Source organism: Solanum pennellii, chromosome 11, assembly GCF_001406875.1.
Source record: "Solanum pennellii chromosome 11, SPENNV200".
Lineage (NCBI taxonomy): Eukaryota > Viridiplantae > Streptophyta > Magnoliopsida > Solanales > Solanaceae > Solanum > Solanum pennellii.
Genome location: NC_028647.1, coordinates 44,787,550 through 44,810,936, shown reverse-complemented (window position 1 = coordinate 44,810,936; position 23,387 = coordinate 44,787,550). Strand labels below are relative to the sequence as shown.

The 23,387-nt window shown below is 32.4% G+C and overlaps 1 pseudogene; it reads left to right on the top strand.

Annotated features, from left to right (window-relative positions):
- Positions 1-6,818: 6,818 nt before the first annotated feature.
- On the top strand, positions 6,819-10,335 carry LOC107003857 (annotated as a pseudogene).
- The last annotated feature ends 13,052 nt before the right edge of the window (positions 10,336-23,387 follow it).

Genomic DNA, 23,387 nt, shown 5'->3' with positions numbered 1-23,387 from the left:
AGTTTCTTTGTAATGCTTCCATCTCTTCATACATTGCCTTGGTCAATTTTGAATCTGTTAATGCATCTTGCACACTACTAGGAATAGATACTTTGGATAATTGATTAACACTTAGAGCATATGAATCTGATAATCTATGACTTGAGATATGTTACAAATTGGATATTTGTCCTTCATGCTAAGATCATGTTCATATTGTTTTCTAGTGATGGCAATTGAGAAGGAGTACTGAGAATTACCTAAGGTGGAACATCTTCTTGAACATTCTGTTAGGACTCTTCAGTTGATGGTGTAAATATGGGGTCTTCTACGACATCTTCATCATGCATCGACACTTCAATCCTCTCATATATATTTGGAAAGGCTGAAGACTCGGTAGGATTATTCGAGGAAATATATTTAATTACATGTGTATTCTTACTCAATCTCCCTTGAAGTTCTTCCAAGTCTAAGAAATCACCTTGGTCTAGTGGAATTCCAGTATCTTGCTTCTTCAGCTCAAGTGCTTCACTCACATTCTCTTCATAAAGAGTTGAACTGGAAACTCCCCCTCCATAATGGGTTTTGTTCTCATGAAAGGAGGCATATAATGTAACATACAACTTCTTATTCTGAGGATCATAACATCGATACCCTTTCTGGAAGTCTGAATACCCAACAAACACAAATCTTTTTGCATAGGGGTCCAATTTACCTGTTGAGACTTTTGGAATATGGACATAGATTGTACATCCAAAAACACGAGGTTCAAGGTTCGGCAAATGGGCTATTGTGGAAAATGTCTTTAACTTTTGTTGAGGGGTTTGAAAGTCAATAACCCAGGAAGGGGATCGATTGATAAGATAAATAGAGGACTTAAATGCTTCTCCTGATAAAAGTGAGGCATGTTCGTACCAAGAAGAGAAGCATGAACTACGTCAAAAATTTGTCTATTCTTTCTTTCTGCTAAACGATTTTGTTTTAGTGTATATGTTCATGAAGAATAATGTCGTATCCCCAACTAACTAAGATATTCTCCAAATTTACCATCAATAAACTGCCTAGCATTGTCAGACTTCCAAATTCGAGTTTTCCTTTGGCATTGAGTATGCACCATATTGTAAAATTCCTTAAATGTTTTAAATTCATCACTTTTCTTGTAAAGTAAAGACACCTATGTCATTCTAGTGCATTCATCGATAAAAATGATAAAATATCGAGCTTTTGAAATAGAGGGGATCCTTGTTGGACCCCAAATCAGAATGTATAACAATAAAAGGTTCTGAACATTTATTCGAACTTTGAAAATAAGAAATTCGATGGTTTTTTTATAGTTCACAAATATTACATTGGAAATCTGAAACATCTAAATTGGAAAATAAACTTGGTCTAAGTGTCTTAAGATAACCTAAACAGTTGTGTCCTAGTCTCCTATGCCATAGCCATATTTTATCTTTAGCCTTTTCAACTCCACTTGTATGACATGCCTGCCCAAAATTATGCTCTGTATTCTTGGCCAACTCCAGATAGTATAGCTCGCCCCGTTTAACACTATAACTAAGAGTCTTCCGGGTCCGAATGTCCTGAAAGGTACAAAATAAGGGCCAAAATGTAACAGTACAATTAAGAGATGAAGTAATTTGGCTTACACACAACAAATTGTTTTGAAGGGAAGGCACCACCAAAACAGTTTCAATAGTCAAAGTACTAGACAACTTAACATAACCCTTCCATGTTATATTACATGTATTTCCATTAGCCGTAGAAATAAACTTGTTACGAGGATGGTGAATAGTTTGTAACTTATTAGAATCTCTAGTCATATGATCGGATGCTCGTATGTCAATTATCCATGACTTTTCCTTCGAAGTGACAGAATAACCATCAACCTTACCGAAGTTACCGGGTTAAGCCACATTTCTCGTAGGTTGTGATTGTTCTCCTAGTATGGCTATTGTTGCTCTGCCAGTCAGGTTCTTTCGTGGTTTTTTTGAAAAATCCCACCATTCAGGATATACAATAATCTAAAAGCAGTGTTGTTTGGTGTTCCCTTTTTCACCACAATGATTGCAAAAAAAGTTATTTGTTTTTCCAGATGATGAAATACTTTGACTCTTTTGTGTATCACATTGAACCACCATGGCTGAACTTTCAAGGATTGGTCTAGAACTTCCCATGATTAGTGTTTGTTGTGCTTCTCTTCTTACATACGCATAACAACTTTCCAAATCAAATTTTGGATCTTTTCACAAAATCTCACCACGAACTTGATCAAATTCCAAATCAAGTCCACATAGAAATATTTGAACTCGAAGCATAGACACCACAGAATATGATTGTACAATCCCTTCCACTGATCTCTCTTGTGAAGCTGTCCAATGGTCAATTTCCTGAAAAATTGCAATGAGTTTGTTACAATAGGTAGACAAAGGTCGAATATTCTGCTTGGTGGTGAAGGATTGTTGATTTATTTCAAATAAGTGAGTCTCAATGGATCCATCATATAATGTTTTTGAAGTAGCTTCCCATATCTCTTGAGTGATTGCCAAGCGAATAAATCTTTTCTTTAGATGAGGGATTATTGAATCAATAAGAGAATTTCGACTTTGTGAATTTTGGTGATCCATGTGCCATACGTTGGATCAGTTGTTGATGGTTTGGTCAATTTGCCATTAAATTATAATTCCTTTCGCCAAGAACTATTCCAGTGGGAAAAGCGAAACTTTCCTGTTGGACTATGATTTTCGATGCAAGGTTATTCGATTGGGTTATAGAAGTGGATGGAACAATATGATTCAAGTCTTATACCATGTTGAACAAGATCACAGACTTATATATAGAAAATCTATTTTAGGTTGAATAAACATAAAAAAAAAAGCAGCTAATAAATATAATTAAAATAGAACTTCCTAGAATTGCAGTCTCTTGTCGTCAATAGAAAGAAATTTTATGAATTTACTACTAGCCAAGTAACCAAAATATTGATGAACATACATTGGATTCAAATGCCCATCCACAATTATCTAACCATTTACTGTCACTTGAACCTATGAGGACAACTAAGATACTTCATACTACCTTGAAAGAATACAACTACACTTTACTAACTTTCTTTCCCTACATCTAACACACCTGATCCACAACATTCCATCCCTTCATTCATATTTAATCATGACCATGTTTGTTTACTGTTGCGTCTAGGAGTACACACAAGTGTACATGGTCACTCAAGTAGAACAACAATTTTTTCGAGTCAATTTATCGAACCCAAAGGAATTCATAGTTTTGTTCTTCATCAAATAATGTTCAAGGATCATAAAAGTGCTTACCAAAATGAAAGTGTAGAAGAAAATCCCTAGAGATAAACAGCAAAATCGCTGAAAGTGTGTTTTCCATTTTTCAAAAATTGAATGATAATAAAATAACACAGTTGAGCTATTTATAGTCTAAAATAAAAGCATGTGGTGAAAAATTGCCGTCCTGTTCCGCATCGTGGACCTGTTCCCTCGCTGCATATTGTGAACAAATTGATCCACTCTGCGATGCGTTATTGCGCACTCCACTATTAAGCTAAATCATTTTTCACGTGTTGGCTCCAGCTCTGCGACGCGGAGTTGCTCCCTCACAATGTACTTTTTAAGCTTCTTGGTCATTCTCCATAACAACTTTGACTTGATGTATTCTCCGACCTTTTGCATGGTGTCCTTTTTCTTTGCTTTTCATCCTGAAACATCTATTGATATTGATTAGAGGAGACACAATCAATGGACTCTAAATTTCAGTTGAGCTTAGAAATTTGCAAGCTTGGGTATATGTATGGGATAGATTGGTTACTAGGTGCATAAGTACACCTAAGATCATTTACCACTTGTGTATCGATAGGCAACATTTATTGAAGAACATATTATATGAGTGTGACTTGATTCTTGTGAAGAATCAATCTTGTATCCTTCTCAACAAATGGCACTGACACAAGAATTTGAAGCCTTAGTACACAAGTATATGACCTAAGGGAAAAAATTTTATTGGATACAAGTGGGTGTACAAAATTTTCCAGCAATCACCTTGTCATCTCCGAAGTACTCTTGTTTCAGAATCTCCCATGATTGTTTGGAGGTTTTCGCGGTTGATATGCAAGGGAAAATATCATCATGAAGAGAGTTTTGGATCATGAAATGAGCTTTCGTATCTCTTTTTCATTGTTCTCTTAGTTGGTTTGCATTCCCTTCCAAAATTCCAATCTCAACTACATCCCACAGTTCTTGAGACTTGAAAAGAGTCTTCATCTTAAGACTCCAAAACTGATAATTCTAACCTTTGAAAATTGGAATCATGGGATGAGAAAATGTTGTTGTACCGTTCCCTGCCATGGAAGTTTATGTCTTCTTCAAAAAAATCGCACAAATTCACTTTCTCTTTTTTTTACTTTGTCAATCCCTGCTTGAGGAAATAATGGATTCTAACCTGGATTTCAACCTATGATACCACAACTGTTGACACATGAGGTAAGCAAAGATAATACAAGCAGAAGAAAAGCAAAGAAAACTTGAGTACTTCTTATATCTCAGAAAACTAGTGTACAAGATTATAAATAACACTTGAAAAACAACAAACTAATAGAGAAACTAGGACACTATACCACGACCTGCTAATTGACTAACTCCAACTAATTTAGGACTCCTAATGCTAATAAAATGAATACATAAAAGTACCCTAAAAATACTATTAGTAACTTACTGACTTTTGAATCAGTCAAATAGCACATGGTTACTCAAGTTGTACATATTTTTCTAGTTGAATTATCCAACCCAAATTAAAGGATTTCAAATCAACAAACACTAACTTTTATTGTAAATAAAATAAATTATGCGACGGACTATTTTAAAATTGTTTGTATCAACTAAATTAAACAGCATCAAATTTTAATTACTACAATTAAAACAGTTACAAACAAGGTTATAGCATACACCAATTTCAAATATAATAACAACTTATCCTTATATTCGATAGGTTAACCTCATTATTGATTCACAAAGTTGATTTTACGATCATGATCTCCTCGTCTCTAATCGCCTACCAGCATTAATAACCTAACTACATCGTTGAGTGGGAATAGACATGAACCAATAGCGGAGCATTAAGCTATCATCTTACCTATTAATCGAACGAGGCAATAGGTATAATACTATGCTATAAACGAAGTACTCTAAGCTTTACCCTAGAATGAACACGCTTCTCACATTCTTTGGCCTATCCCTCTATTCGTCTTCCGAGATCAGAGCGGACAATGAGTTTATTTAATGGTGATCAAACATCAAAATAGTTAAACAAAAGTGCAAGCATAAATTATAAGAAAATCCATCTCATGCTAGAAGTAAATACTATTGTATGCCATTAATTGTAGCAACAACCCTAGACTAAGGAAATTTAGCTTCTGATAGTTTTATCATCATCAAATATTGTTCAAGGATCATAAAAGTGTCTACAAGAATGAAAGAGTAAAAAAAACCCTAGAGATAGTCAGCAAAATCACCCAAATTTTGTTTTCTCGTTTTTCAAAAATTGAATGATAATAAAACAACATAGTTGAGCTATTTATAGTCTAAAATATAAAAACACGTTGTCATTCTCCTTTAACAACTTTGACTTCTTTTGCTCCCTCACGGTGTATTTTTACAACTTCTTGATCACTCTCCTTAACGACTTTAACTTCTATTTGCTGACCTTTTGCATGGAGTCCTTTTTCCTTACTTTTTACCCTAAAACATCTAATCATATTGATTAGAGGAGACACAATCAATGGACTCTAAAAGTTCTGTTCCAATTAGAAAATTTCAAAGTTAGGTGTATATATATATATGAGATAAACTGGTTATTAGGCGCAAAAATACGCCTACCACCTTATGTTATGATAGCCTACAGTTATTGAAGACGATTTTATATGAATGTGAACTTGATTCTTGAGAAGAAGCGATCTTGAATCCTTCTTGACAAATGGCACTGACACAAGAATTTGAAGCCTTGTACACAAATATGTGACCAAGGGTGAAAATGTTATTGGATATAACTATATAGTTGGTTGTAAAAAATTAAGCACAAAGCATATGGGAGTGTAGAAAGTATCAAAATTAGGTTGGTTGTAAAAGGATATACTCAATAGGCTCGAGTATAGATTATACATTTACATTCTCGCCTATAGTCAAAATGACTCTTGTTATGATTCAAAATATGCAATTTCAAAATGTGAAAAATAATGTTTTTGTGTGTGTATCAAGTAGTTTTTCAAATCTTATTTGAACTTTGATCACTCAATTAATATTCTTGTCCCTAGTAAACTATACTATGACATTAATTAAGTACAATTAATTAGTTAGTCTCTTGTTTCTCTTTATTCAGTTTCCGTTCATGAATTATTTTGATGTGCATGGTTTATCTAGAAGTTGCCGGCTAAATAATACAGTTTGAATTAATACTGGATTTTATACTCCTTTCATCCATTTTTATCATTATATTAAAAATAATTTATCATATTTACTAGTTCAATTAAAAAAATTATGAGATAATTTATTTTATATATATATATATATATATATATATATATATAAAACATATATTTTCTAAAAGATTATTCTAACCACATTGTTTCATTGTCATCCTATTGATTTTTAATAGATTTGATGATTGTGTAGTTAGAAGTGTAGCTTTCTCGGATAAGTTTATTGATGACAATTGAATTTTATCAATATCTTTTGGCACAAGTTGTGTTGTCTTTGTACCATGATTTAGTTCTTTTCAACTACACTACAATAATCTAACAATTAATATACAGAATAGAGCACATGGATATACTAACTCCGCTCAGTTAGAGTGTTCTAGTTTATACATTTTTTTTGCTTATACGAAGATAAAATTTACCATTACTTCAATATATTTATGATACGGTGGTCTCATTTAGCATTGTAAATAAAATAATCTGTGTAGAAACTTAGTCTTTTATTTTTGAGTTACCCACTTGGGGGTGGGGGTGGGGTGGGGTGGCGTGGGGCTTTTACACCTACTTTTTTTCTTTAGTTACTAAATTGAGAAAGTAATAAGTCTTTGTCTTCTTGTTGAGTGAAACGTGTTTGTATTTTTTCTTCTCTGACTACCAAATGTACATGTGTATCAAGTTGTGCAATCATTTTGTGTTTCCTTGTTCTGATTCACAGAGGTGGATGAGTGGAGAGACATTTTAAGAAGTGAAATTTAGGAGCTTCCAAGTCGTTTTAATGGTATATTACCAGCGTTGATGTTGAGTTACAATGATTTTCCTGCTCATTTGAAGCAATGTTTTGCTTATTCTGCAATCTATCCCAAAGATTATCCATTCTGCAAAGACCAAGTTATTCATTTGTGGATTGCAAATGCTCTTGTACAGCAGTTCCGTTCAGGTAATCAATACTTTCTTGAGTTGAGATCAAGATCACTACTCGAAATGGTTCCAGCGTATTCTGAAAAAGACGTAGAGAAATTCTTAATGCATGACCTTGTGAATAATTTGGCCCAAACTGCATCATCTAAAATTTGTATTAGGTTGGAAGAGAATGAAGGATCTCATATGTTGGAACAAAGTCAGCATATGTCGTATTCCAAATCTGAGCAGCTGAGGACATTGATTCCCGTCAAGAAGTTTTACTCATATCAGTTAAGCAAGAGGGTGATGCATAAAGTATTGACAAGACTAACATTCTTAAGGGCATATCATAGTCATGTTATCCATTTGTGGAGTTGCCGAATGACTTGTTTATCAAATTAAAGCTCCTGAGATTATTGGACCTTTCCTCGACAATGATTAAAAAGTTGTCAGACTCTAATTGTGTATTGTATAACTTGAAATTAGTTCCCTCACTTTTCATATATTCTCTTTTCTTTTTCTATTCACACTTTGCTAAACCCAACAGGAGACACTTCTCTTGTCATATTTTTCTTTTCTTGAGGAGCTACCACTGCAGATGATGAAGTTGATTAACTTGCATCATCTTGACATAAGCAACACTTTTAGCTTTAAGATGCATCTACATCTGAGCAAGTTGAAAAGTCTCTATGGGCTAGTGGAAGCCAAGTTTCTTCTAGGTGGATCGAGCATGGAAGATTTGGGTGAACTGCATAACTTGTATGGATCTCTATCAATTCTGGAGTTGCAAAATGTGGTTGATAGAAGAGAAGTTGTGAAGACAAAGATGAGGGAGAAGAATCATGTTGAAAAGTTATCTTTGGAGTGGAGTAGAAGCATTATTGCTGACAATTCACAAACTTAAAGAGACATGCTTCATGAGCTACGCCCACACACAAACATAAAAGCAGTCAAAATCACCGGATATAGAGGGACAAAAGTTCCAAATTGGCTAGTTTATCCTTCGTTTCTTAAGCAGGATGAATTGTCTCTTAGCCACTGCAAGGACTGTTCTTCCTTGCCTCCACTAGAAAAACTCCCTTGTCTGGAATTCCTTTCCATTAGAGGGATGCATGGAATAACAGAGGTGACGGAAGAATTCTATGGCAGTTCAGCCTCCCAAAAGCCTTTTTACTCTCTTGAAAATTTGAAGATATGCCAGAGTTGAAGCAATGGCACGTACTAGGAGGTGGCGAGTTCCCTGCACTTGAGAGCTTTCAATTCAACATTTTCCTAAAATGATGTGGAAGTTGCCTGAAAATCTTTGTTCTCTAACACAATTGAGAATTTCAAGATATCCTAAACTCAGTTTGGATACATTCCAACTTGAGGGAATGAAGCAGATTGTTGAATTATCTATTAGTAATTGTCACTCTCTTACCTCCTTACCTTTTAACATACTGCTGATTTCCTTGAAGATAATAACCATATTGACATCGGAGGAGGTATTGGTGAGTTGTTTCTGGAGTTGCTCCCAAAAGCACGCGAATTGAGAGTTTGCGGTTTCCCCAACCTTACTAGGTTTATGATTCCTACTGCCCCTGAAATTCTCTTTTTTTTGAGTTGTCAGAATCTTGAAAAAATTTCGGTGCCATGTGGGGGGACTTAGATGATGTATTTGAATATTTGGGACTGTTCGAAGCTGAAGTGGCTGCCAATACATATGCAGGAACTCCTTCCATCTCTTAAGAAACTACAACTACAGTATTGTTCAGAAATAGAATCATTTCCTGAAGGAGGATTGCCCTTCATTTTACAACAACTTATCATCGACAATTGCAAGAAAATGGTGAATGGACGAAAAAGGTGGCTTTTACCGAGACTCATAGAATCAGAGATCAAAAATGACGGCAGTGACCAAGAGATGGAACATTGGGAGTTGTCTTCCTCTATTCAAAGACTTTGCATAGAGAATTTGAAAACATTAAGCAACCAAGATCTCAAAAGCCTTACCTCTCGTCAATATCTATCTACTGCTTTTATGCCTCAAATTCAGACAATGTTGGAAGAAGGGTGGCTTCCCTCCTCTCTTTCTAAGCAAAATTTATGGAAACATGATGATCTCCATTCACTACATCTTTGGCACTTCACTTTGCTTCAAAGTGTATACTGTTAAATTTGACAAGATTCAAAAATGGATTAATGAGAAGATATGGTAGTTAGGAGGATAATTCTTCATTGGTAGAGTAGGTGAAATTTAGGTGAACCATAAATTCATTTCACAAAGTAAATGTTGACATTTTGACATATTGTGCTGTCATGGATGACATCAATAGGAAGAATTTACTCATATAAATAGGTAGCTCCTAATTCATTTGTAATACACCTCTCAATTGCCTTAACATCTCCTAAGGAATTTGTTCTCCTTTCTCTCTTGTAGTATTTCACTTGTACTCTTTTGGAGTAAAATAAATATTGATTGGTTGTGTCCGAGGAGTAGACAAAAGAAAACAAAAGTTTGTCGAACCTCGTTAATTCCTGTTGTTCTTTTTGTTGTTGTCTCATTTACTATTTATTAGCTTTTTTAGATATAGCAGTTGTGATTCCATCACTCTTTATATGTTCGGCTTCCACAACAACTGGTATCAGAGCCAAGGTATTATCTGAGTATGTTCTGTGGTTGCAGCATAGTCTGAACTTCCACATCAGAAAAAGATTTACTTTCGTCTTTGCATTGTTAGCTAGTAAATAGTATTTTTAATAAAATGGGAGACAAGAAAAATGATGAGCCCACATCAAGTGTCAATAATATGTCATCATTGGCATCTTCGCTTATGACAATAATTGTGTCAAATGCGAACTTTGCAGTTGAAATTTTTGACGGGTCAGGACATTTCGGAATGTGGCAAGGCGAGGTCTTTGATGTTCTTTTTCAACAAGGGCTAGATATTGCCATTGAAGAAAAGAAACCAGACGGTGTATGAGAAGAAGATTGGAAGATTATCAACCGTGTTGCTTCCGGTACCATTCGATCTTACCTTGCAAGAGATCAAAAGTATCCATACGCGAATGAAACATCTGCAAATAAATTATGGAATTCATTGGAGGAGAAATTCTTGAAGAAAAATAGTCAAAATAATCTTCACATGAAAAGAAGACTATTACGCTTCACTTATGTTCCCGGTAGCACAATGAATGATCATATCACCAGCTTTAATGAGTTGGCGACAGATTTGCAAAATATGGACGTGGCTTTTACGGATGGAGATATGGCCTTAATATTGTTAAGTTCACTTCCCGATGAGTTTGAGCATCTTGAAACGACTCTACTGCATGGGAATGATGAAGTATCTCTCAAAGAAGTTTGTTATGCCTTATACAGTTATGAACAATGAAAGAGAGAAAAACAAAAAGGCGGAGAAGTAGAAGCACTAGTTGCGAGAGGTCGTTCTCAAAATAATATGAGAACGAAGAAAGGGAGATCCAAGTCAAGATCGAGACTCAACAAAGATAAATGTGCCTTTTGCCGAGAAAAAGGGCATTGGAAGAAAGACTGCGCAAAGTTGAATAGCAAAGCCAAACCAAATAATGGGAAGGCTGTCATGGATTCAAATGTGGCTGATTGTGATGATTCTGATTACTCACTAGTTACAACAGATCCATCCAAATTATCTGATGTATGGTTGATGGATTCAGCTTTTAGTTATCATATGTGTCCCAATCGGGACTGGTTTATTGATTTACAAGAAGTAGAATGTGGAGTTATTCACACTGCAAACAATAATCCTCTTACCGCATATGGTGTTGGTTCAATCCGATTAAGGAACCATGATGGATTAAGTAGAACATTAATAGATGTTCGACATGTACCAGATTTGAAGAAAAATCTCATTACTGTAGGAGCCCTAGAATCAAAGGGGTTCAAAGGCATCGCAGATAATGGCATGATGAGAATATGCTCTGGTGCACTGGTGGTAATGAAGGCAATTTGAAAAAATAATAGCATGTACCACTATCAAGGTAGTACAGTTATTGGGACAGCGGCAACAACATCCAATGATGAGAAGGAGGCAGAAATGACCAAGCTGTGGCATATGCGCTTAGGGCATGCTGGAGGGAAATCCTTGAAAACTTTATCAGATCAAGGATTGCTAAAAGGAGTAAAAACTTGCAACTTGGAGTTTTGTGAGCATTGTATCAAGGGAAAGCAAACAAGGGTTAAATTTGGAACAGCTATCCATAATACTAAAGGTATTTTGGATTATGTTCATTCGGATGTTTGGGGTGCTTCCAAAACACCTTCATTAGGTGGGAAACACTATTTTGTAACCTTTGTTGATGACTTTTCTCGAAGATTGTGGGTGTATACGATGAAAACAAAAGATGAAGTATTGGGAATTTTTCTCAAATGGAAGGCGATGATAGAAACTCAAAGTGGCAGAAAGATCAAGTGTCTTCGCACAGACAATGGTGGCGAATACAAAAATGATCTTTTTCTGAAAATTTGTGAGGAAAATGGCATCGTTAGACATTTCACTGTAAAAAGTACACCACAACAGAATGGAGTGGCAGAACCCATGAACCGAACTTTGCTGGAGAAAGTTCGATGTATGTTGTTGAATGCTGGCTTTGGCAAAGAATTTTGGGATGAGGCAATAACATATGCGTGCCACCTCATTAATCGTCTACCATCTGCTGCTATTGTTGGGAAGATACCATTTGAAAAATGGTATGGTAAACCTGCTGAAGATTATGGTTCTTTATATGTATTTGGCTCAATTGCATATTATCATGTAAGAGAGTCAAAATTGGACCCAAGAGCAAAGAAAGCTTTATTTATGGGAATTGCTTCTGGAGTCAAAGGATACCGTTTATGGTGTCCAGAGACAAGAAAAGTTATTTTCAGCAGGAATGTTACCTTTGATGAATTTGCCTTGACAAATAAGGTAACACTTGAAGAATCCAAACAAATTGATGGCGCTTCAAAGCAGGTGGAGTTTGAGGGAAAGATAATTTTCCCAACACAGGGATCAAACGAGGAAACAACAGAAGATTTTCCTCTTGAAGGAGAGCCAGTCGAAGAGGAGGTTCCATCTCAAGAACCTCAACCACAACTTGAATCAATAGCAACCGACAAGCCAAAAAGGACATTAAGAAAACCTGCTCGACTCATAGATATGGTGGCTTATGCGGACTCAATTGCAGCTGATGACATTCATATCACTTATAAAGACACAGTCCAAAGTTCAGAAGAAGATAAGTGGAGGATTGCCATGGATGAAGAAATGCAGTCCCTTCATCAGAATCATACATGGAGATTGGCCAATCTCCCAGAGGGCAAGAAAGCAATTGGGTGCAAATGGGTATTTGCAAAGAAAGAAGGATTTCCTAACAAAGAAGATGTTCGCTACAAAGCAAGTTTGGTGGCCAAAGGATATGCTCAAAAGGAGGCAATTGATTACAATGAGGTGTTTTCTCCAGTTATGAAACACTCCTCCATTAGAGTTTTGTTGGCTTTGGTAGCACAGTTAAATTTGGAACTAGTTCAGTTGGCTATAAAAACTGCATTTTTACATGGAGACTTGGAAGAGGAAATCTACATGACTCAGCCAGAAGGATTCAGAGTTGATGGAAAAGAAAATATGGTGTGCAAAATTGAAAAATCATTGTACGGATTGAAACAATCTTCTAGACAATGGTACAAACGATTTGATAAGTTTATGTTGCAGCAAAGGTACATAAGAAGCAAATACGGTCATTGTGTGTATTTGCGCAATCTTGAAGATAATTCCTTTATATACCTTCTCCTATATGTTGATGATATGTTGATAGCTTCTAAGGGTCAAGAGGAAATTGAGAAGTACAACTAAGAAAGGAGTTTGAGATGAAGGATTTGGGTGAGGCAAAGAAGATTCTTGGCATGGAGATAAAAAGAGATAGACATTCAAAGAAACTCTATTTATCTCAAAAGGAATATTTGAAGAGAGTACTAAAGCGATTAGGTATGAATAAAAAAACGAAGTCGGTTAGCACTCCGCTTGCTCCTCATTTTAAGCTTAGTGATTCTATGTCACCTAATAATGAAGCTGAACGAGACTATATGTCAAGAATACCATACGCTAATGTTATTGGTAGCTTGATGTATGCAATGGTTTGCACAAGGCCAGATATTTCACACGCTGTTGGAGTTGTAAGCAGGCACATGCACAATCCTGGAAAGGATCATTGGCAGGCTGTAGAATGGATGCTACGGAATATTCATAATACTGTAGATGTTGGTTTGGTTTTTGAGCAGAAAGATAGTCAATATCTTGTTGGATATTGTGATTCAGATTATGTAGGTGATTTGGCCAAACGAAGATCAACTACTGGTTATGTTTTCACTATTGCAAATGTACCAGTTAGTTGGAAGTCTACTTTGCAGTCAACAATTGCTTTGTCTACCACTGAGGCAGAGTACGTGGCAATTACAGAGGCTGCGAAGGAAGCAATTTGGCTTCAAGGATTGCTTAGAGAGCTTGGTATTGGACAAGAAGAAATCACAATCTTTTGTGATAGTCAGAGTGCTATTCAATTAGCAAAGAACCAAGTTTATCATGCAAGGACGAAGCACATTGACGTCCGATATGATTTCATATGAGAAATCATAGAAGATGATGGAGTCATAATGCAGAAAATTCATACTACAGATAATCCTGCCGATATGTTGACAAAAAAGGTGACTGCGGTCAAGTTTCAACATTGTTTGAACTTGATCGACATTGTTGAACATTGAAGATTAGGGTTGAAGACACAATCAAAATTGTTGTTGAGAGAAAGTTGAAAATGGAGAATCTTGCCAAGGTGGAGATTTGTTAAATTTGACAAGATTCAAAAATGGATTAATGAGAAGATATGGTAGTTAGGAGGAAAATTCTTCATTGGTAAAAAAGTCAAGAGAGCACCTTTTGTAGGTGAAATTTAGGTGAACCATAAATTGACTTCACAAGGTAAATGTTGACATTTTGACATATTGTGATGTCATGGATGACATCAATAGAAAGAATTCACTCCTATTAATAGGTAGCTCCTAATTCATTTGTAATACACCTCTCACTTGCCTTCTCATCTCCTAAGGCATTTGTTCTTCTTTCTCTCTTGTAGTATTTCACTTGTACTCCTTTGGAGTGAAATAAATATTGGTGATTGTGTCGAGGACTAGGCAAAAGAAAATAAAAGTTTGTCGAACCTCGTTAATTCCTGGCATTCTTTTTGTTGTTGTCTCATTTACTATTTATTAGCTACATTTAGATATAGCAGTTGTGATTCCATCACTCTCTATATATTCGGCTTCCGCAACATATACATCTGGGAGTGCCCTAATCTCCAATCACTTTTCCAATCAGCACTGCCCTCCTCCCTCTCTCAGCTGGACATCCAGCATTGCCCTGATCTCCAATTAGATTCCGAATCAGCACTGCCCTCCTCCCTCTCTAAACTAACTATTTCCCACTGCCCATTGCTCACACCACTACTAGAATTTGACAAGGGGGGATACTGGCCAAATATTGCTCGGATTCCCACCATAGAGATGGATCATGAATAATTGTAATGATTAATGTCTCTCCAATGATGTAAATTATTCTTTTCCCTCACAAGTTTTTTTATTTTTGTTTTGTTTTTCTAAAATAATGAATATCGTCGGAGAAATAGTGAAACATTTTGATTATTCATTTGCAATAAAAAGAAATAAACTTGAAGGTTTCTTTTTGTTAGTTTTTTTTTTTTGTGGAATTTGCTTATGTTAGTTTTTGGAGTTATTCAGCAAATATCATTAGATCGGATGAAGGTTATTTGAATATAATTTCCTTAATGAAGTGTTTGTTAAGTTTCTGTTACCTAATACAGATTCCACTGTATTATGCATATTTTTGCTATAACGTTTAAAAGTAAAAACCTCAATTGATATAGGTATTTCCTATTTTATGAATACAAAGTTGACAGTTAATTTTGTAGAATTCTCCTTTGCTAGTCTTTGTTGTTACTACTGATTAAATGATGTGTGTATTTTAGTTCTCCTCTCTCTCTCTTTATATATATATATATACTAGTCTCTGGGAACGTGCATCGCACGTTTATCCCACAATACTTAAAACAATTCTTCCACGACAAATGATATAATTTAAATGACATATATATATTACTATAGACTTTTTATGTGCTACAAAAAAAATCAAATAAAATAGAAAACAAAAATAACAAGCCCATAAGTTGAGATTAGAAATTCTTGCAAATTCGATAGTACTTTTCTGACATATATATAGTACTCTAATTTAAAGATAAATACATATTGTAATAAAAAATTATTTATCTTGTGAAACTAACGATTATGCATGAACAATAAAAACTAAATTGATGCATATATTGAATCGCATCATGACCACTCCAAATGTTGTTAAAAGTCATAGAACCTTGTATTGATTCAAATATATGGAAATTAAGAAAGTTAGTAAAAAAAAAAAAGAAGGTGGGCTGGGTGTAAGGGATGTGGTTGATAAGTACATGAAGCTGAAGATGGTGGAGAAAAAGACTCAAGAAACTGTGAATATTTTAACCAAATGAAATAGTAAAAAGACTTATTTATAACCTGATTTTAAAAGTAGTAGAAAAGACAATTTATTATGAGATGTTAGGAGAAATAGAAGAGATTCACATTATTATAAGATGTTTGGAGTAGTTGAAAAGACCTAAATTATTTTGAGATAGTCTTTTTTCATTTTTTTAAAACAGAGATTTTATTTCTGAACTTAATGCATTATACTTACATCCAAAGAGAATGTTAAAAGCCTAAAGCATTGTCATATTAAAAGTAAATGAACTATTAGTCAAATCAAACTGGACTATACTTAATTTAATTTACTCAAATTCATCATTTTTGGATTTTAAAGGAATAATTAAATAGATTTTTTAAATATATTTTTTGATACTTTAATTAAGTCTAGGGATAAAATGATAATTTAACTTTTTATTTTGAAGCTTTCCATGTTTAGTTTATATATATATATATATATATATATATATATATATATTAAGAATGTTATACAATGAAAACAATAAAGAAACCTAAACATTAAACAAAACAAATAAAAAGAAATAAACAGAATAGAACATAGAGAGTTATACATTTTTTCCAACAATTTTGAGTGTGTACAATCTTGTGTCAAATGCCACTATTTATAGATAGGATCGAAGAACGCAAGAGTTGTCATGGCTCATGTATATGACATTAACTCATATGAGATCATGAATAAGAGGTAGGAGTAAAAATCATAATGAAAATAATTAGTGAAAGTTATTATATTTACATAAAGGAGAGTTAGTGGAACATTAATACAAATATTTATGTATAAAAAAACTATATATAGTAATAGAGCTATGATTTTTGTATATATTTACATAAAGGAGAGTTAGTGGAACATTAATACAAATATTTATATATATAAAAAACTATATATAATATAGATCCGATTTTTTTCTTTTTGGAGGACAAACACAACCATTCATATTTCCAATTGAAATACAAAAAGAACAAAAAAAAATCATAATTTACTCCAACATGAAATCAATACAAAGATATTTCATAGACATTATGGTGGTTGATTCATGACTAATGTGATGAGTTACTATTTAATATCGAATTTATTAAATAGTTAAACATTTTAATTTAATATAGAAGCAAAACGGTCATCTATCTTTAGTCTAACATTCTTTCTACTTTTAAGCGTATGTTATTCTTACGAAGCAAATATAAACTTCGTAAAATCCACAAAGACATTATAAAAAATTCTTCAATTATTAAAATAATAAATTCAAGTTTCTAACAGTAATGAAGGTAAACACTAAATATCTATTAGCAAATAAAGAAGTCATATCCCATACTTATTATGAAAAATAGAAGCAACAAAGTAATTCAACTGCCTGCAAAAACATCATATATTTATCCCTGAAATTAAATATCTACCTCATAAATGTTGACAACAAAATTTTAATAGTTTATTTTCATGTGAAAGATCAAATCCTTAGACAACAATTAAAGAATTGAGCATGATTTAAATGATAAATAAAAAATTAAAACATTAGACGAAATACAAAATACGAAAGAACATAAGATTAAGAACTTTATGTAAAAAAGGAGAGAAAGATGAGAGTCTTACATTGTCTAAACCAAATTCAACTATACAATATTGTCGGTAAAAGAAAACCTGAAAGAGAAAACATACAAATTAGGGCTGAAGAATACATTTTTGAGGATTGTAATATATAATAGTTTCTTTTCATTTGAAATGTTTGAACTTTCACCTAGCTAATTAATATAACCTATTTCATTCATTTGAATGACTTTTTATCTTCCATTATATATTAATTACAATAATTTAAATTGAATACTTAACATTGATTATTTAATTATTTATTAAAATATATTTTTACATTTGTACATTAAAAAAATATTTAAGTGAAGGACAAAATGGTAATTCAACTTTGAGGTTAGGAGCTTCACACTTTTAATAATATTAGTTTATGAACACGTGCTTCACACGTGTGTCCCATGCAATATTTTATAAATTGGTTAGATTCAACGAAAACATGTGTGTAATGAGTACTAAAATGGAACAATCTCAAATAAATGTTATGATAATAGTTTTTTTTTTATAGAAACTAAATTAAAGAAGACTAATAGAGAGTAAACAAAAAAAATAAAACATGAAAGAAAAAATCAGCATACACATCATTCTTTAAGACTTTAATCATAACAATAAGTACATGAAAAAAGAATACAAAATCTATACATAATTTACCGGGTTTTTGTCACCTTCTCTCATATCCAATCAAAATTCAAAAGTTTTCTCCATCAAGTCAAACAAAAGTATAAATCATAAAGAAAAGCATGAAGGTTATGACTTATGAATATTAATAATGATAATTCAATAGGTAATTAAATATACTCTCTGTCAATTAGTTTAAACTTAAACCATATAAATATTGTTAAAACTTGTAGTGAGATACACACCAAAATTTGAAAAAGAAAATATAAATTCAATTAGCAAAATATGAAATGAATACAAAAATCTATGCATAGATCAAACTTTATTATATGAAGGGAACTGTATAATAATCATATTGGCTTTGTTCGTCTGTCTCTAGATCTGTATCATCTCTTATTGATTGTGTTTGATATAAAAATATTATTAGGGGAGGAGATACTTAAGGTAAAAAATAAACACCTACTTCAAGATCATAAATGCACAAGATTATATTATAACACATTCTTTAGAGAATTCAAATAGAATCATAATTTATAAGGAGAAAGTGTGACAATTTTTTATTGAAATAGAATTGGAGAAACTCCAATTGAGTCATATAATATATAAGGAGAAACTGAGACAATTTTTATTTAAACTCAAATTATGTAAAATCTATTGTATATCTAACAAATCGAGATTCTCATTATATTGATAAGAACAGTGGAATACGATTACAACCTTAAGATTCTGATTGCAATAATCAAACTACCAAATTATAATGGAAATATTGAAATAACAAATAATTAAAGATAGAAGAAGAACAGGAGATGAGAAACTTTAGACTCTAAAAGAAGAGGAGAAGAAAAATATTTTTTTCAATATGTATAATCCCTAAATCAGTGACCGTTGCACCTTTTGATGGAACTATTCTCACATCCACTACTCGACCCGTATTCCAAATTACCTGACTCTATTGCTTGTCCCAATAGCCCTTGTCAGTCCTACAACTACTGGTGTGACCTTGGTATCCACATTAGGTTGAACTTGGTTCATAACAGTATATGTCCTAAAACTTTGGTTTAAAGGAGTTGTCATTGGCTTGAAGCATGAAAGATTTGTAATTGAAATCCTTAACCTGAGTAAAGCTAACAAAAATCAAAACAAGATCAAGATTAATATAACATAACCACTCCAAGATACTTCATAATCATCAATAATTTGCAAATCTGAAATAATCAATATTCTAACTTAAAGAAATGAATAAGTCTATAAAATATTGAAGAAACTAAAATAAAATTACTTAACGCTTTCTTGAAACTTTAAGCCTCATATAACAAATGCACAATTGATGTGGTAATCTTGATGCCCCCAAAGCTGAGAAAGAAAATATGACAAACATAAATATAATTAGATGTGATATACATATAAATCATGAAATCTAAAATTAAAATAATACGAATAGATCAAATAAAAGTATGGATTTTGCTATTAGCAATTGTCTAAAAAACCTTTCATCCTAGGCTTGTTAAATATTATTCAATATTTGTATTTATAAATTTGAAAAAATCATCTTTATTCAATATAGGCAAATGAAAAGACAAGAGTTTTAAGAAACTAATTAAGAGGGTTTTAAAAACAGATACACATCTTTTTATCTTCCATTTTCTTTAATGTCTTAAAATTTCACATTTATTTGGATAATGTATTTAAATTATTTTTTTTGGACTTCTTAAAACAATGATTTAGTTCGGAAAGGTCTTAAAATAATTTTAATGGTTGACTATGATAAATAATGTAATGTGACTGACTTTTCATATTTTTCCAGTTTTTTGTGATTTTTAGCAAGTTTAGAGGTAATTAAAGTTTAATATCTAATTAACAATTAATGAGATGCTATATAATTTTTATTCTGTATAGGGGTAAATTGGTAATCTAACTTTACACTTTAGAGCTTCCCACGTATAATAATATATGACTAGTTTTCGGAACGTGCGTTGCACGTTTGTCTCATACAATTATTATAAAGTTGAATTATTATATAGAAAATGTTGAAATTAGAAATATTAGTTTTACCAATTTATATTTTATTCATTAAACAAAATTCATAATAATCGAATAGTACATTTACCATCAAGCAAGAATTATGGAATAATAATGATATTACTATAGCATCTAATAATATGAATATATCTATATGACTATATCGTTAATAATCTCTCATTATGCTCCATATTAGTAAGTACACAAATATGTAGCTAGTTAAAGAAACTATATTAGTAAGGAAAGATAAAAGTAAATAATATTATAAAAGTACATTTAAAAACGAATCTAAATGTCATAAATTAGTAATTTCAGCACTAATAAAAATAGGCTTATAACATTCATAATTTCATATAAGATTATATTAAAGAAGTATAATTAGTAAAGAATACAAAAAAATTAAACAGATAAGAATAAATACAACATTCATATCCTTCATAAGACTTTTATTATAACAATAAATATATATATATAGTAAAAAGAAATGCACAAGGAGTAGAGTTTTTTTTCTCCCGTAACATAAAAAAAAAAGCAATCTATAATGGTAAAGAATAAAATTTATGATACAAAATATCATTCTAATGAGGATCAACAAATATTAATATTTTAAAACAAAAAAAAGTACCTAAAAATTGCCTAATAATTCACATCAACATGAGACAAGTGGTAAAGAAAAATTATTTTTTCATGATACATATATATAGCTAAGGATTCATTGGATAAGTTTAAAAGGTGAAGAGTTGTTTAAGTTAATTTTCAGAAGTTAAGTGATCTTAGACATGGGATAGAGGAAAGGTGATTGTTTTTACTAATAATTCAATACATTTAATTATACTAACTAAAGAGAGAGGATAACAAATGTAATCATTTAACCACATTAATTATAGAGAAAGAATAGATGATTTTTATTTTTTTAAAAAAAAATAATTCCTAACAATTTCCTATGAAATAATTTCTAACAATTATCTATAAAATATTTTTGTCTTTCAAAGTTTGACTTTACACCTTCTTATTTTTAGTATTTAGTATAATATAATATAATTATTACTTAGTATGTAAATAATTAGAATTTAAATCATTGTGTCTAGATGCATGTATTTAAATATGATTATTTAATATTAAATTAATTATATATTAATATTTAATTTAATTTAAGAATAAAATAAGGACAAAAGAACTTTTAAAATATAAACTCTGTTCTTTCTCTCTCTACTTGAACTCACCATTAAAGGCTAGCAAGGAGAAGGGTTTGGGGGTTGTTTTTGACTTGCACCAACGATATTAAAATATTGTGATGAATAACAAACCAAGACTTTACTTCTTTTTCTTGAAAATAGCTGAATATTATGATGTGTGTAGGCTATGACCGATTTTGCCTAGCCGATGCTCACACACCACATTTGATGTGTGCATGACTTGACCAATGTCGCCTGACATTGATAGAAATCATTTGCCAAGACAAGAACATGCAACATCCGATGCTAGAATGCAATGACCAATGTCGTCTGCCTTTGGCCAGTGCACGCAAGCCACGATAGAGTAATTTCTCAAACTTAACTTTAAAAATCTCTCTTGGAAATCATAGTTCCCTTTTTCTAAAGCTAGTCAAACTCTCTGTGGAAGTCTAGCTTCCATTCCTTTTTCAAATGTGAAAAAAACATTCAGACGGTTTCACGGCCCATGGAGTAAACCTAGGTCCGTGATACTGGCCATAAATTTATATGATACGTCCCACTTATAATAATATATGATATGATATATGATATGATATGTGTTATTTGTGGAAATTTTCCCATACATAAGCGGTATTCTTAATTGTTGTTCCAGACTGTACAAATTTCTAAAATATAAAAAAGTGTTTGTGAGTCATATAAAGTATATTGAATTTTAAAATTTTTCACTTGCAATAAGTTCCTTGAGGTGAAGCATAACTTTCTGCAAATAGAACATCCAACTCTAATGTACACAAAGACCGAATGAGGACAAGAACGTGGTTGTTTACTCTTCAATTGAGTTTCCCGAATATGCAGATAGTGCTCTCGGGATCAAATTTCCTATTGATCAGTTTTTTGATTGACATGATATTTACTCCTAAATTTGCAGCCTCTTAGTTCGCTGACATTTCAGAAAAGGTGAGGGACAAATGAAATTGTTTCTGTGTACAATGGCTCTAAGTAGACAATAAATTCCTAATTCTGTTTAGTGCATCAACGAATATATATCACGGAACTCGAAATCTAACTTCCTACCAGAAGCAAACTCATAAACTTCACTATTAACTTTTACTTAACTGCATCCTGGTTCTTTCGCTATATGTTACCCTTTCATTGATCCTTTCATCCATAGCTTGAATGTGGTCTGGCACCAAAGTGAAAGTCAATAAAGATAGTTCCGCAGTTTTGTCGGTAACCGTAAACATTAAGTTTATTCTTTGAACTGTTTATACATAAATTTTTGTGATCATTAGAATGATATATATCTTTGATATTAATGACGTTTAATATTCTTTTCAGAATATGAATTATATCGTGCTCATCATCAAATGTTAGCTTTATTTTTATGTTCAATAGAGAATCTAAACTTTAGAAAAGATATTCACGGATAACGATCAGAAGTATTAGGAAATAAGTAAACTTCCATTGGCAGAATTAGATTTGTTATAGACTTGCAGCTAATTGTTATGCATTATATAATTCTTGGATGGTGGGTATTGAATTAGATTCTCATTGCTTATTGACTTATACTCTTATCGTGTTTTAATTTCAAATCTCAATTGCGAAGGAGCTCATATTGTTTCAACTATTACACACGAGTGGTATTAGAATTATGGTCATAGATTATGAGGAAATATATTACTTTTTCATTGACTGGATTTTGACAAGGCTCGGTGATCATTTTAGAAGTGAAAAGTTTCGAAGGTTTCTCGTTCAAGTCGGGAAGTGAAAGCTATTGGATTATGTATGTAATAGCGTGTATTGTTGGATTTTGGTCTAATGTCACTTCTTTTTATGCCAACAGTCAATATCTTTCTTGCGTTTTGTCGAAGTGGTACATGCCTAGTATACTACAATGATGTTCTTTTTACTCTGGATACCAAGACATGTACATATTGTAAAATAAAAAAAATAGCTTGTGATCCGTATATGATACATTGCGTTTTAAACCTCTTTACCTTACAGTAATCACTTCCTTAGTCAAATAAAACGATATTATTT